The sequence below is a fragment of the Lonchura striata genome, chromosome 10, assembly GCF_050655825.1.
Source record: "Lonchura striata isolate lonStrDom1 chromosome 10, ASM5065582v1, whole genome shotgun sequence".
NCBI classification, from domain to species: Eukaryota; Metazoa; Chordata; class Aves; order Passeriformes; family Estrildidae; genus Lonchura; species Lonchura striata.
Window position 1 is genome coordinate 18,218,610 of NC_140712.1, and position 16,155 is coordinate 18,234,764.

The window sequence follows — 16,155 nt, forward strand, 5'->3', positions numbered from 1 at the left end:
GTGTGAATAATTTACAGGATGGTAGAAGTGAAATTTCTACTGCTCTCACACTTTTTCTCTCTTTGCAATTTTAACATTTTTAAAATTTGTTCTCATTCTTCTGGCCAGTGTAAATTAAGAATATCATAATTTGAATAACTTCCTAAATCACATCTCTAGGTGCCTATAGTTACAAATGCCTAGCCCTAAACTTGGAAGCAAATACCAAGCAGCTGCCTAAGATAGAGAGATCCCTTCTAGAATCAGCTGTGCCAATGAAAAGGTTTCTGCCTCCAGCTGGATTTTTTAGCTAACATGAGCTGCTCTATCAACACTAACTCAGCTTTTTTATCCAGGTAAAACATAACAGTAATCAGTAAGGAGGTGTGAGCTATAAGGCTAAGTAGAAGCTACAAGTAAGTAAAACAAGTAAGTAGGAGAGAATCTGACTCCAAAACACACCCCACTAATATCTTGAGAAAGTCTGAGAACTTAACAGACCTGAATTCATTAAATTCAGTCAGAGTCACTTCTCAATGTGTCTCATTAACACAAATACAGTTTAAGCATTTGAAGATCCTTTATTGATCAACCAGGGGAAAAGAAACCTTTTCTTTTCAGATTTGCTGGGGTTTTCTCCTCCATTTTATGCAGAGATTTTACACAATTCTGTTCACTCAGTCTCTGCCTTTCATTTTTTCTCAGTCAGCTTTGGGATTCCATCTCCCAGGGCAGTGTACATTTAACAGTCACAAGCATTTAAAACATAACTGTGAATTGTCATTTTGAGCAGAGGCTGGGATTTCTGAGGTTTTGTTTCCTTTTTTTTTTTCTTTTTTTTTTTTTCCCTACAGGATCTTAATTGCCTTTTTCATCAGAGATTTTAAAATAGAGTTGATGCTTGGGAGAGTTTAATACTTGAAAAAGAGAAGAATGGTGCCCATCTCAGATACCCAGAAGGGAAAGTGAGTAAAAGAAGCAGAACTAGAAAGGTGTGTCAAATGGCTAAAGGTGTGACACAAAGCCCAATAAAGTACAAAGCTGAACACAAAGGAGGAAGGAAAAATACAGCAGCTGTCTACCAAGCCAACATGAAAATGTTGAAAAGTTAAATAACCAGAAAGGAAAAAAGGGGAGAGCTTTCATGGCAGGAAAAAGAAAGGGCAAAAGAGAAAGAAGCAGCACAAAGACAACATAGCCTTATACACACAGAGGAAAAAAGACATGTCCAATGACAGAACATACAGGCAAAGAAAAATAACCCCAACCACAGATGGATTTCCAAGGCAACACATAGAAACCAAACAAAAATTAGAGGCCAGAAATTAATTTAAAATCTCCATAAAATAATTAAGCTCCAAAAATATTTTTGAAAAAAAAGCCAATAACCTTTTTTAGCTTAATAAAAACATTCATTTTCTAAAAAGGCCATTTTCCAGCACAATATTTTCCATTCAGCTAATGTCACCCAGCTCCAGCTATGTATTCCAAGCCTCCAGGGCTAAACATAATCTGTTTTTGAAATTAGAACATCTTTGTTCAAACTTTAGGCCAACAGCAACCAAAAGGATCTATTAGTGCTCTGGTGGAAAGCAATAGGAAGGGAACAGTATGGGTAGATTTGAGCATGCTTTGAACATCAGTGTCCAAATAGTCAAGGATACCTGAGCCAAACTGTCACTTTTAATACCCATAACTCATTATGAGTATTGAACTCATTAACCCTAAAAATATTTCAGAACTATTCCTTCCAATGTGTAGCCCTGTAGGAACTGCAATGTGCTGTTTGTGGAGCCCTTCCAGGATTTCCAGGTCTCTGGGAAGCTCTTCTCCAGCAGCTGAGTGACGTCACAGCAGTGAGGAGCATAAACACAGGACAGCAAAGGTTCACTGGTCAGGGCAGCTCAGGGAAGGCTTCACCCACTGACATCTCCACTCCTGCTGTGGAGACAGAGTCCAGTGTACTATACACTCCACCATTCCAGACCTCTGAGCCCAGCCAGGGCTCTTTTTTCTAGGTGCCACAGCTGTGATTAGATGGAGGAATTGCTCTGTGATCAGAGGTGCAAGATGCACAGACCAACAGAGCCATCAGCGATTAACACCACTGGAACTGCCTGGCACATCTTGACTGGGCAAGTCAAGAGGCCTGGGGAATAAACAGTCTCTGGCATGGGAAGATCCATGGACAAAGGGAGAAAAGACTGTTCATGTTGGAACATGGACCCTATTTCCCTCCCATTGCTGCTGTCACAGCCTGGAGGCACATGAGCACGTGTGCATCACGTATCACTGCAGGAACATCTGATTCACAGCAGAGCCTGGGTGGCACAGCAGGCTAATGCATCTTTCCTTCTTCTCTGGAGTTAGAGGTGGAAAACACTTGACAGTTCCTATGTGGCTTTCCATTTGCTTTAGACCTCCATGGTCACTCTCTTCACCCAAAGCAGATTTCATGAACAAAAGTCATGGCAATGTCACAGGCCAGGATTTAATAGAAATCAAAATTGCTTGAGGGGCAAAACTGGAAAAAACAGATATAAATCAAAGACCTGTATGCATTAGCAGAGCTACATGAAAATACTATGATGAGAATGTTTGGAAATATCCAAGTTCAGGAGAAGAGCTGAGGAGAGCTCTGTGGAGACTTGGGACCAGCACAAGCTGCCATTCAGAATGGCAGAGGTAGAAAATTGCTGTGGCCTCTGAACAGCAGCACTAAAACTTCTGTTCACCTTCATAAAAATCAGGAAACACACCCAAAGTTTCAATAATGAAACAAAACACGTTGTGGTAAGTGCAGATTTTTAAAAGAGGGTTCTAGCTGTCCTATCCCAGTTGGTTTTGGTCCACTGGTTTTACCTGCTTCCTGAGGCATAATTGCTTCCAGTTTTGGAATGCATTAGTGTTCAGCTCAGCTCCAGGCATCATTCTAAAGGAGAGAGGCAGGTGAATTTTTAAAAGAGCCAGATAGCAGTATTACTTTCACACGAGCTGTTTCTGCTCTTTCTCACTGGAACCTCCCTGCTGGTACTGCTGATCCGAGCCAGCCCTCACCCTGAAGGGCACTCTACTTTTAGTCCTCACTTCACTCACGGCTGTAAGAGCTCAGCCATGAAAGGAAGCAGTTGGCACATCCTAATCCCAGCTGCAGCTCTCCTCCTCTCCACTCCTTCACCCAGCTGGAGAAGTTTGGCTCCACTGTGCCCTGACTGAACTAACCCAAGCTCAGGCAAGCTCAGCACCAGCTGTCTCAGCCCCAACCATGAGGCCACTGGGAATCATTGCTATTAGTGCAAACATATAACCTTTGAGCTCTTGGAGGTAATTTCATCTCTGTTTCCATAGCTGATAGAGTCTGCTGTGTACAGACTTGAGGAAACCGGAGCGGGATATTCCAAGTCAATCTCTACCAAGCCTGGTAACTCCCCCCACTTCCACCTCCCTTATTTATAGCCAACAACTGGACACTGCAAGTCAATGACCATCGACAATGTGACACGTGGATCTACAGACCCAGCAAGTCCAATATCAGCTGAGCTGACAGTGCTGGTCCTGCTATCATCAGAGGATAGACAAATATTTCAGCTGCCAATAGATGTGCCCTTGATGGAGCTTCTGTGAAGCACCCTTGGCCTGAGGGAGCAATAGAAATCAATTAAAATTCTTTGCTGTGCCAAATTGTGCACGCCTTTCAGCAGTTCCCTCTCCTCCTTTCTCTGCTACAAGTGGACCACTAATCAGAAACCCTTTTTTTGTACAGCAAACAGCTAAAACTTTAAAGAATTAACAAGATGGCAGGGGTTTTTATGTTTGCTGATATAATCAGGGATCTCACCTCCTTTTCAAAGCCCACAGGACCAAATGTGTGAAATCTTTCATTGATTCTGCAGCTTCCCTTTCCAATCTTGTTTGCAAAAAGCTCTTGAAATTTATCCTACACTTGAAGAGGGCATTTACAGTTGTCACTTTTGCCTACTCGAAGCATCCATCCTCCACACAAACAGCTTCTCCCTGGAGTCAAAGAGGACATCTGATAATTTCCAAGAGGCAGGTTTGCAGTAAGGATCTGCTCACAGGGGAGGAGAAGAGAATCAAAGTGTGCTCCAGCTGCTCTGCTTGAATGTCCCTTCAGGGTACACTTCAGCTGCCTGAGAGGAGCTCTGGCCAGACCCTGGCTAACCCTAGGATCCAGTGCTACCACAGTCAGAGTTTTAACACAGCTGAAAATCAAGCCTGAGGTCCCAAAACAGCTCAGCCCTGCTACTTTTTAAACCCACATGTCAATTAGTAGTGAATGTAGCCTGCTCAAAGTGATCAGAAAACAACAGATCATTTCCCACAGCCCACCCAGGAGCTGTACAACAGCAATAATTCTGCATTAATGAGGGCCTGGGCTGCAGCTGGGACAGCTGTCTTGAAGCACAAGGATCCCAGCTTTAGCTCTAATGCTTCAAACCATGAAACCTCCCATAATTCTCTGAGTAAACTTACAAATTACTTGTTCAGCCATTGGAAAACATTAACTGTCATACCTCCTTGAGCTTCCAAGAGTCAGACTCAAAGTAAGGAGCAGAACATGGGAGAACTGCGAATGTAGATGGGACAATGGGACAAAAGGAAAAGTGAGAAGAAATCTCTTCAAAATAGCGGTAATAAATCAGGAAAGCACTGATTCTCTGTCTACACAGTTGGTGGTATTGACAAACCATATCTCCTTTGCTTTTTCCACAATTACACTATCAACCAGGCTTCTGGAAGCAATACAAACTCTTTATCTACTATTGGTGTACACTGAGATTTGAAATTACTTTCAATGACAAAATGCAGGCTAAAGTGCTCTCACTGGCATGTAACAGGTCTGAGACATTAGCATCAAGAGATGCTGTGAATGAGCCCTGCTCCTTCATTGCTCTCAGAATAGCAGATGATCTCTGCTGAAAAGTCACTGTGATTTGCTGGGCAGAACCTCAGCTTAATAGGGACAAAGTACCCCCGAGTTTGAGAACAGCTTCTGTCTTCATTACAAGCTCTTCACCCACCTCCACAGACAGTCCTGTAACTAATGACTGCAAGAGGCACACCACAGGCTCTGCAGAGCAGTGCTGTAGCATAACAGCAACTGCTCATCGCTGAGTGGTGATTATCTTGTCACACCAGCACTTCCTTCTCCCAGGCAGACATGGTGAGGTTATCAGGAGAATGCCTAAACCACACATTTTTGAGAGGGAACTGTGGGGTGATGGATTAGGGGAGGCTGCCAACACAGGCACCGGGGCCATTAAGACCGACTGAGGTCTGATTACAGTTTTGCATACTGTAAAGGCACATCTGAAGATGTGTAATTTAATGGCTCATTGCTTGCTTCCTACTCAGAATTGTGTAAGAAGGAAAAACTGCCCAAGTCTGGTCGATTTGAAATCACCTGTTTGTGTTCTACTATCGAATAGTCTACAAAATCTCATTAAATACTAAGCAGGGAAAATGCTTGGCTCCCTCTGAATTGCTTCAAAGTGATCAGCCAACATTTAAAAATAGAGCTGGAATTGCTGAAACATTCTCTGATATTTGCTTTTTGTAACTCCCTTAAAGTAGGAAGCCTCCATTTCATTACTCTCACTTTCCTGAAGAGAACTAGCTATTTTCTTACACTTTTCCTTATGCCATTTATTTTTTTGCCCTGTAAAGCTACTGCTGGTGCAATCATGTCTTGCAATACAGGACCTGTATAATCCAAGAGCTGGTGTAGGAAAATGAATGTCACCTTCTGTCACTGAGTGACAGAGGCTGGGAGGAAGCAGGTTTTCTTTCCATAATGACCTTTGTTTCTGGCTCTGCTCTCTCACTCCCATTCAGCCACAGCAGTCAGGGCTGGCAGAACATGTTTGTCCTGTTAACTTGGGGGCTGCCTCTGCCCTGACCCAGGTAAAGAACTGAACACTGATTTAGACTTTCTCAGTTTTCACATGTGTCAGCCAGCAGGCCCTTTACTTTAGCAATATATCTTGAAGCAAGGGAAGATTTGGCTTCTGCCTTGAAAATACAATTCTTCACCAGGTTGTGATGAGGCCTTGAGGTGGCTTTGAGGTGTCTACTTTATGTTTTTACTGGTGAAGCTCTTGTTTAAGAGAGACAATTTTTATTCTGGCTAGCATCCACATTCCAGTGCCAAACCACACCCACTCTGACAGCATCACTTTCTCTTTTTTCCTGCCAGCCTCTGTCATGTTGCTGTTCATATTCTTGTTTTTCTAATCCCTGAGTCCTTTCTTTCATTCACTACTGTCAGAGACCTTGATCAGGCAGCAACAAACCTCCTAAAAGGACCTCAGGGCTTGAACATATCCACAGTCAGGCCATCAGGAAAACTACAGCACCAAATAAGAGAAAACTGTCCTTGGGCATGAGGAGTAGGCTAAGGTCTACAGCTGTCAATTAAAAAGGTGCACTAATTACCTTGAGCCAGGGAATTTCACATGCAGACACACAGGATCTTACATTTGCTAGAGAAAATCTGTGCTCCCACGAGCAGAGAAGGAAAAGCCCCAAATGTTGTGATTGATTCTAAATTCAGTGAGCTCTTCTAAATGCTCTTTGGGGTGATCAGAGGTGATCAGGAGCTGGCAGCTGCCTGGCCCTCAGCAGAGGTGCTGCAAAGCTGGTCCTGCAGCCTTGGGAATGCACAAAATCTCTGCTCCTGATCAGCACCTTCCAGCAAGCAGGATATGCTCCAGCAGTTACAATAAGGGGCAAAATGGACTATTGGATTTAGAGTAAGAGTAAGAGCTTGGGTTTAACCTTTGGGTGTTTTTGTGGGTTTTTTTTTGTTTGGTTGGTTTTTTGGGGTTTTTTGTTTTTGTTTTTGTTTTTGCTTTTGTTTTTAATTTTGGTTGGTTGATTGGGTTTTATGTATGTGTACAGCTTGTTTGGCTTTTGGTTTTTCTCCCCCATAAAACTATTGGATCTTTAGTCATTTAAAACTCTAGACTTTTTGTCTGCTGGAGGTGGCTGACTAAGATGATGAGAAAGTTGAAGTAAGCAGGTGTTTCAAGGGTGCCATTAAAAAAAACCCCAAACGTTTAAAAATACACTGTGATTGGAATCATGCAAGTCCTGCTGAGATCAAGTGGAACATGCATCTAAAGGAATTCCAAAAAGAGGAAGAAGGAATTATAAAAATAAAAATTATTTCATATAGGGCAACATATTTTTGGGGAAAAAATAAAAACACACAAAAACCCCCAAAAAGCTAAACAGAAAATCTGAGACTTCTACAGAGGAAACACCAAGCTATTTCATAGCAATTCTTTTGGGAGTTGGTTGCTTTCCTGAGAGTCCTAATTAATTATACATGCAAGTGAAGTAATATAATGTAGCTTTGAATAAAATAAAACTCAAAAAGAGATAGGGAGAGGGAAGACAAAATTATTTTGTTAATTCTACTTTGAGCTAATTTAACTTTAATCAGAAGCTGACAGGAAAATGGTAAGCTCAGCCGCTTGTCACACTCAGCAGAGATGTCCCCACTGTCTTTAACAGATAAAACATTTCACTACTGACCTCCAGTGGGAGCAGAACATTGCCTTTAATGCTGTTGAGTACAGTTTCAACAGATCTCAGTACTTATTATAATCTGTTCCATGGTCATCTCTCCATCAGCCTGAACAAATGGGATTTTTTTTGAGTCTAAAAACATTGGGTTTTTTTTAGGGCAGTAGAAATATCTGGCTTCTGTAAGCTGCAATGACCTCCATGACAAGGCAAGTCAGGGCAAATCTGGGTTAAAAAAAAGACTTTGGGCTCACCAAAACAAAGGTGAAAAATGTTGTCAGTACAGTAATTTCAAGGGTTATCAGATTTAGGCTTTACAAATCTCAAGTGTTCTGATTCCTCACCCTGAGCCATGTAGAAAATTCCCAGAAACCATGTTCATCCTCTCTGTGGTTTCTTCCCCTTCTTTAGACTTTCTAGAATGTAGCCCACATCTGAGGTTCATTTATGGAGTTTTATTTGGATTTCTCCAATTAAAAAAACATCCAAATAACAAAACCAAAAAAACAGAAAAAAAAAAATACCCAAAAAGAAAAAAACAGACCCTGGTTGTCATTGACTCCAATTATCATAACAAAAATAGAACAGCAGCATATCCAAAGAGCCAAAAGGGTCTTCCAAGCAAAACACAAGAGTTGTTGTGTGAGCAAACTCTGCCCCTCCTCACAAGCAGATGTGCCCTGTGCTTTTCCTTGTGCCATGACCCCAGCTACCCTGGGCCAGGGTGGGAATCCCTGCCACTGCCAAGGCTTCTCCCAGAAGCTCAAATGCCTCCACTGAGCAGAGCTCAGAGCCTCTCTCTTTTCCCAGGTAGGACATTTCAAACAACTCAAGGCTTCAATTGAGAATCAATTGAATGTGAATATTAACAGGCAGGGGCTTGGGTCCTGCAGCTGCCATGGAAAGGGACACCCTCTGCACTGTGTTGGTCAAACCCCTTGAGCACATATTGATGGCCTGGGGAGTGCCCTCAGCAAGGTCTCACTGCAGGGAAAAAAAACCTCAACTAAATGACAAATCATCAGAACAGCCATTTTAAAATAAATATAAAATTAAAAAAAAGGTAAAGCACCTCTCAACATGCTGCTATATGTTCATATGCCAACAACACAGGACCTGACATCTTTGTCAGGCTGATCTAGTGTGTCTTAGGTGTCAAAGGCACCATCTCTTCGTTGTTTCCAGTTCTTCCTATTTATACCAGGGCATTCTATTATCTGCCTTTATACTATCAGACATTTCTTATTTAGAGGCTATAGGTCAGCTGTTTTCTCACACAACACCAGCTCCATCACAGGCTTGCTGGATTTTCAAGCAAACCCCTTTGAGACTCATCTCAGACTCACAAGGATATTACAGATATCCTTCAAATTCCTCATTAACCTCCTAGTTTCTCTGATGCCTGTAAGAATATGGGAATGACAGGCCATAATTTATGAGTATTTTACTGATTAGTACTGGCAAATCTCTCTCTTCTTTTTGGTGCATGCCCCCCCACCTCCACCCCCATCTGTGATCTTGTGCTGTACTCAGAAGTTGTGAGTTCCTTGGGGAAGAAACAGCCCTTCTGTTTCAAGTTTGCACATTGCCTAACACAGCAGGGCCCCAGTTCACAGCTCCAAGATGCTGCACATGCAAGTGCAAACAGCAGCAACAGCAAACACCACCCATCTCTGCTCCTGCCCACGTGAATCTGGACTGAGCACGTAGCTGGCATGCTTGTCTAAATCTCATTTTACAGGAATCCTCGGGGCAAGAGTCACATCTCATGTGCAGAGATGAGATCTCTCTCCTCCCTGCCCATTTCCCCACGGCAGCAGACCCCAGCTGCTCCTCACCAGTTGAAGACCAGATGTGCCCCTGGTCTGATGCCAGTTGGCAACTATTATGTCTCTGTAAAATGAGGGCACTAAAAAAAAGCCAGGTTAAAACAACAGTGATTCTCTGGGACCAGCTAGAAATAGGGCAGTTGGATATGAGCAAGCACATAAAGAGGGATGGATTGAAACCACCAATTAACCTCAAGTAGGTCAAAGAGCCACTGCAGGAGAACACGTCCCAGTCACAGATGACAGGGGATGAATTTAAAGCAATGGCCTAAAAGAAGAAATCATTATACCACATGCCTAAACTCCTGTACCAATCTGCCTTCAGAATTAGGTGTTTTAGACTCTCTGTTTTTATCCAGACCCATTCCCATGCACAGCAACTGTGGCAGCACAGATCTGACATCAGTTAAATTTCACTTTCCAACACATACAAGTTATGTGTTGCAGAGTTTCATCAATTTTTAAGAATGTTGCTGCTTTAATTTTCTTCTGATCCTCCAAATAAACTTATTGTCTTGAGTATTGCTGCTTAGCAAAATTTTGTAATATTTAATGTTCTGTCTTAATTAGTATCTCTGAATTTGGATTTTTGCAGGTACGTCTCCAGTTCTCCTGACCAGATTTGGGTTGGAAAACTTACAAAAGCACTTGAATTTTCTTGGTTTAGAATGACTTTTTACTCTCCTGTTTATGATTTTCTCATTTATGTGCTATAGCCTGGAGCTCTCTAAGTCTTTGTTACCACCAGCTTTTTAATCAATGATACACCAATGATTTCCTCCTTTGTATTTTGCTCGATGGAGCAACATTTAAATTCACATCATGGGTTTTTCTGCCTGTCATTTGTGGTCTGTAAATTGCAACAGAAGAATTTTGCTACATGACCCCACATTCCTGCCAGGACCAGCTCTGCAAACAATGTCTAACTAGAGACATTTCCATTCTCCTGTTATTTCTGCACAGATTACACTTCTACTTTAATTTTATAAACACCAACTCTTCTGTACTTTTCATCATTTTCCACCCACCCAGCACAATTTTAAGATCATGTCTACCAAGGTATAGTGTCAGCCAAAGAAACTAAATCCTGTGAAATGGGGGGTTTGTACTGTACTTAAAAATAATGTCACATCCCATTCTTCCAGCACACCAATGAACCTCATGTTCACAGTGCTGGTGAGAACATGTTAAGGGCCAGAACAGAAAAGAACCAAGAGAACAATGTCAAGCAACCTGTAGAGTACACAGCCTTACACAGATTTCCTTAAGGCTCTTTCTGTCTCTGTTTCTCATGCTGGCATCCTCCCTAGCATTCCCCAGGAATTCTAACTTTGTCAATAAGCATTTTTGCTCTTTTTTGCATGGCTCCATCATATGGACCTGTCAGGAGAAGGAGACAGAAGGTTAAAAGTCTCATACAGACCCTCATGCACAAGATCTGTGCTTTGCTTCCTACAGCTCAAGATAGATAAAAAAAAAAATAGGGCAAATCTTGGGGTAGACTGGTCTGTTGGAGACCCAAAAGTGCAGCAGGGACTTACGGCCACTTTTTCTCCAGAATCTCACATTTCCAACACAGGAACAAGACGTGGATAATTGGGCAAGAGGTTCCTGAGGACAGAAGCACTGTTCTTGCAACAGCTGATAAAAGTCAGGTGTAGGCTGTCATTACCTTTTGCTCAAAGAACTCTTTTCAGTTCACAATTCAGTTCACCAAAGCAAAATAGCACCAAGACTAACACAGACATATTTTGATCATTCACTTCTGTATTTCTTTTACTGTCTCTTGAAGTGTATTCTCTACTTATCAGCCTGGGCTCTTGTTTCACATTGAGTTTTGCAGACACTGTACCTAAGGAGTCAGAGTATGATGGAGTGCCAGCTGATGCTTGAATAAAACAGTTTCTGAATTCTAAAGATGAAATGGAGAGAAAGAAAGATATGTCTTGTAGAGATATGTCTAACTTTATTCTCAAAGTAGCACACTTCCTTCTGGGAAGCAGCTAGAATCTGTTTGAAAAAAATCTTCAATCCATGCTGCTCACAAGAGGAAGGAGTTGCTGCTCCATCTTTTCTCTACAGGCATTAGGTCACATACAGGGAAGCAAGGGAAATTTGTGTCACTTGGTACTTTGAGCCAATTCTCCACATTTTCACTGCCCTCTCCCTGCAGAGGCTCCCTTAAACCATCCCCTGTTGACATGTCCAGGATGGGAAAGTGGCAAAAAAAACCTCACAAGGATGTATGAAAAGGAGCTGGACACACTCTTGTCCATGTGGACTGGACCCATTATCCAGCAGTTTGAACTAATGATGCCTCCAGTGTTTCAGAGCAGGGATTGAGCTGGTCCCTCTACATGGGATCAGTGCTCAGGGACATTTCCAGTAAAACACAGAACTCTGGACCTGCTGTCTTGCAAGAACACATGATTTTATCTTGAGCTAATCCTATGTTATTTCACAGAAACCCACATCACTTCCACCTTGATCAGTGCATGGCTCACAGCTTTACAGGCACTTCTTTCCCCTGCTACAGTTTTCTGTGGGAAATCCCATGCCAGAGGCAGTCATGCTGACCAACAGTTAATGTGATTAACTGTACAGGCAACAAGTGACAGATGTTGTGTCTAAAAAGCAACAGGAATTTGGCAAGGGAACATCTCTTACAAGCTGCAAATACACATGTGAGCAGCTCCCATGAGTATAAAAGAAATAAAAAATACCCCAGTGACCTATAACTTCTTCTACAGTTACCCAGAAGTTACATAAAAATAATAAAACCCAAAATTAATTAAAAAACATTACATATAATTCTGTGAATTGCACTGGAGCTAAATTTTAAAGTCTGCTCTTGCTTTTCAAGCCATAGCAACTGTGGGAATCTGTGCAGAAGCTTGGATTACACAGAGCCTCTGTGGACTCATGGGCAAGGGACAGCTGAGGAGGTGAGAAATGCTGGGAGGTTCATCACAGAGCTCTGCAAGTTATCATATGGACAGCACACATCCACAGAAGTACCCAATCTCCCTGGCTGGGAGTCTGTGCAGGAGACTACCACACCACTACATCAGTTAATGCAAAGGGATTTGCAACCCAGAGCAGAAACCGTGGCACCACTGCAGCCTCAGGGGAAAAAAAAAAAAAATCACACTTACTCCTTAGGGTGAGGCTTTCCTCTCACTTGAGGCTGTGAGTTTCTTTCAGATCAAATAAAGGACTGGCAGTGGAAGCAGAAGTTTTGCCTTAGTCTTTGCCAGTGAGACACATCCAATAACAGCTGAGTTATGGGACCCTTATGAGCCATGCTATGCTGGCTGAGCAGCACCAGCTTTGTTTGACATGAATTTTTTAGCAAATAAATGTGACCCTTTTTTTTTTTTTTTTTTTTCTGTGCCACTTAAGTGAAAAGCCTAATCTCTGATAAGTTTTGCAAAAATTGGATCACAATGGTAGATTGTGCGAAAGGCCATGAAATCGACAAAACCATAAAGGAGAACATACAGGAAATCTAATAAAAAAATCTTATTCTTGTCCATGTTACTGTTAAATCTTCTGCCTCTTTTTATTTGGTGGAGGGGACAGAAGTCTTCCAAGCTAGAGGTCACTTGTCATTTACCTTGGTTCATTTCTAATTGAGAGGAAAAAAGAGTACAGGCATGAAGAAAGGAAAGGAAAAAAAAAGAGAAAACAAACAAAAGACAGGTACATTCTTCAGCCTTTTGTTTTCATAGCATCCACTGGTATTTCACCACTTCTGTGGGTTTTCACTGCATTTAGAAAGTCATTGAAAAATGTTAATGGTCTGGTGGCAAAGCAGCCATTGGGAATGAAGAATGAGACAGCGCAGGAATGAGGGTGTGCAGCTAATGATTTCCTACAAGAGCTGATTAAACATTGCACTTCCATCTCTTGCCACCTAATTCCCTCCACCACTGATTTATGGAAAAAGCCCCACCATCTGAGGCTCCTGCAGTTTTATTAGCCAGTAACAATTTAGCACCACAAGAGGCTTTCCCAAGCTTCTAATTTTCTTATAATGAAGAAGGAAACGGGATGAATAGAAAGAAAAAAAAAAACCAATATTGCAGTGTCTTTGCTTAAAGGTGAGGGGAAAGGAAGTGAGGAAAGTTAGTCCAAAAAACCTAATAGAAATATCAAGGAGGGCACCAGGTTCAGCACTCAGGATCCTATTTATGATGAGGATCATTACTTCACAGAAATAATTATCCTTTTCAAGGCACAGAAGAAGACAAGTACAAGTTCCTATAAATGGAATTTGTCTGGTACTATTTCAGTGTGTTTAAAAATAGTTCTTCACCTCATTTTCTCTAATACAGTCCTGCATGCTGCTGAGTCCTTTCCAGTAAAAGATTCACGACATTTCTTGAAAAACTAAGCAGAGACGATAAGGGGAATTTGCCTTATTTCTTTTTATGATTTTGACATTCATATTTTTCACCAGTAGGCTCAATTCTAGGAAAGGAAGTGCAAGGCCAGGACACACTACCTAGCTAGCTGTGCTTCTTGGAAGAGGAGGAGGTGAAGTGTGGGATATCCCTTGCACAAGAGGCTGTATCACTGTTCATGAGTGACTTGGGAAAAGCTGCAGCCAGCCAACACTGTGATCACCCTGCAATTCCAGGCTGGGGAAGGAGAATTTTTCACATTGGGACTGAAAGAAAAAGAAAAAAATCACCATGAGTTTCAACTTTCTGGGAGAATCTATGCATTAGCAGAGATTGTACAGCAGTTCAGATGCTCTTTGCTCCATTTGGCACCTTAAAGCCAGACGTTTAATCCAAGCTAAATTTGGCATCTTGTATTTTAAACCGGAAGCTTGATCCCATTCCAGACTGGGTCCTCCTGCTGGTCTCAGTGAATCCAGCATTTGGACATGTCAGTGCACTCAGCTGGTAGATGACTCTGCTCCTTCCTTTGTCTGGGTGGGTTTTCTGCTGGCCTGACAAGCTAAAGTGGTTGTGACAGCAAGACAAAATCCAGAGCCAGTAAAGGAGCAGAGTCAGAGATGTGCAGCCAGGAGTGGGCAGCAGTTTAGATTGGAAAGTGTCTAGGTAGGAGTTATAATGTCTCAGGAATGCAGGAAATGACATACTAGATCAAACCCATACATATCCTATCTCTGACATCAATCAGACAGGCATTATAGAGGGAAATACAGGATACTGCCTTTAGTAAAAGATTATTTAACCTGCCTTGCTGATTTTTTCCCCTCTACTTCCCTCACTGGCAGGCTTGGTTTGCACTAAAAATAAAAGGGATTATTTAAACTCCTTCCTAAATCAGTGCAATTTTCATACAAATTATAGAAGTTATATGAACAGCCTTAAAATTATTGTGCAAATCTTTCTGTTCACTATGTGAAAATTTTAAAGGTGCCACTACAAAACTGTGAAAAATTATTCCCCAAAAGCGAAAGATGCATTTTGCTTAGGACCTTCTATTGCTACTGTGCAGCTGAGTTGGTTTGGACTCAAGCTCTGTATTATATTACTGGCATGATGGGCTTCTGACAGCAACTGGTGGCAGCATTCTCAGAAATTGGTGCAAAATTCAACTGCTGTACCTGAGGAGGGATCAGAGGCAGAGCTGGTCCAGCTTTGCATGGACTGCAAAGCTGTGCTGGCTGCACTCATTGGTGCCAAGAAGACATAAGGGACAGGTTTTCCTGGCTTCTGTGAGGCCAAGGCACCTCCCAGGTCCTCCCTTGGCTGCTGAAATCTTAGCTTCCCTCAGCACTACAAGGAGCACAGAGGCTAAGCCAGCTTTTTCCCAGGAACATCCTGTCCCAAGAAACTGCTGTGCCTAAAGCTGGTCTCTGATTTCCTGACACTCATATAAAGAGATGGATTTTTCACTCTGTAGCATCTGAAAAGATAAAGTCTCCAGAAACCAATCAACCTTTTTGTTACATTCCAGTGTAACAAAAAATAATCAGCACTCACACACAAGCAAATCTCCAGCATCAAACTGAGTCTCTGTTAGATTTGACCAGAAGCCCAACAACAGTGATGCCTGTGCCAGCTGGGGACTTTTCTCCTAAGCCTCCTGGTTTCTTGGAGAAAGCCTTTGTATCTGGATTGCAGCCAATACAATGACTTCATCTTGGACAGGGCTTTAGCTACCACAGCTACAGCAATGAACCAGATCATCAACAGGAAGAAATCAGGGAATTCCATGAAAACCCATGGAGCTGCATCTATTTAAACCAGACACGAGACCAATAATTTCATAAGATCAATATAGAGCTGTAATTGAAAACCAAGATTCAAGAAGATGAGAGTTCAACTTTTCTTCTGATTTCCCTCTTGAGATTATCTACTTGGGTTTTCAAAAGCAAGAGAAACAAATTTGGCCAAACTGTCTCCTCAGTTATGGATGCCAAAGAGTAGTCATCTATACCTACATACGTTTTTTATTTCTTCTAACTCTCCACACACACATTTTTTATTTCCTTGGAACAGACACTGACACCAGACTCCATCATTCTGCTGCTTCCTCTTCCCCAGACAGATATATGGATGATGCAATTTCCCCTGCCATCGTTTTGGAATGAAAATATTTTGATAAATCAAAGATCTCAAAGGCATTTGTCCATCTCATTCTCCCTGACTTGAGCACTGAGAATATCTACAGCAGATTGAAATCCAAGAGAGAAAAGAGTGGATACGTGTGGAGGGGGGAGGATGATTTAAATAAAAGAAAGGACACAGACAGATTTCCCTGGAGATCAAAAATTCACATTGACCAAGAGGTCATCTTGGCGTTGAAGTGGAGC

The 16,155-nt window shown here is 42.0% G+C and overlaps 1 protein-coding gene across 26 annotated transcripts in view; it reads right to left on the reverse strand.

Moving 5' to 3' along the window:
* AGBL1 (AGBL carboxypeptidase 1) overlaps positions 1 to 16,155 on the reverse strand; it is a 388,880-nt gene that overhangs the window by 158,799 nt on the left and 213,926 nt on the right. The gene's annotated exons all lie outside the window — the stretch shown is intronic.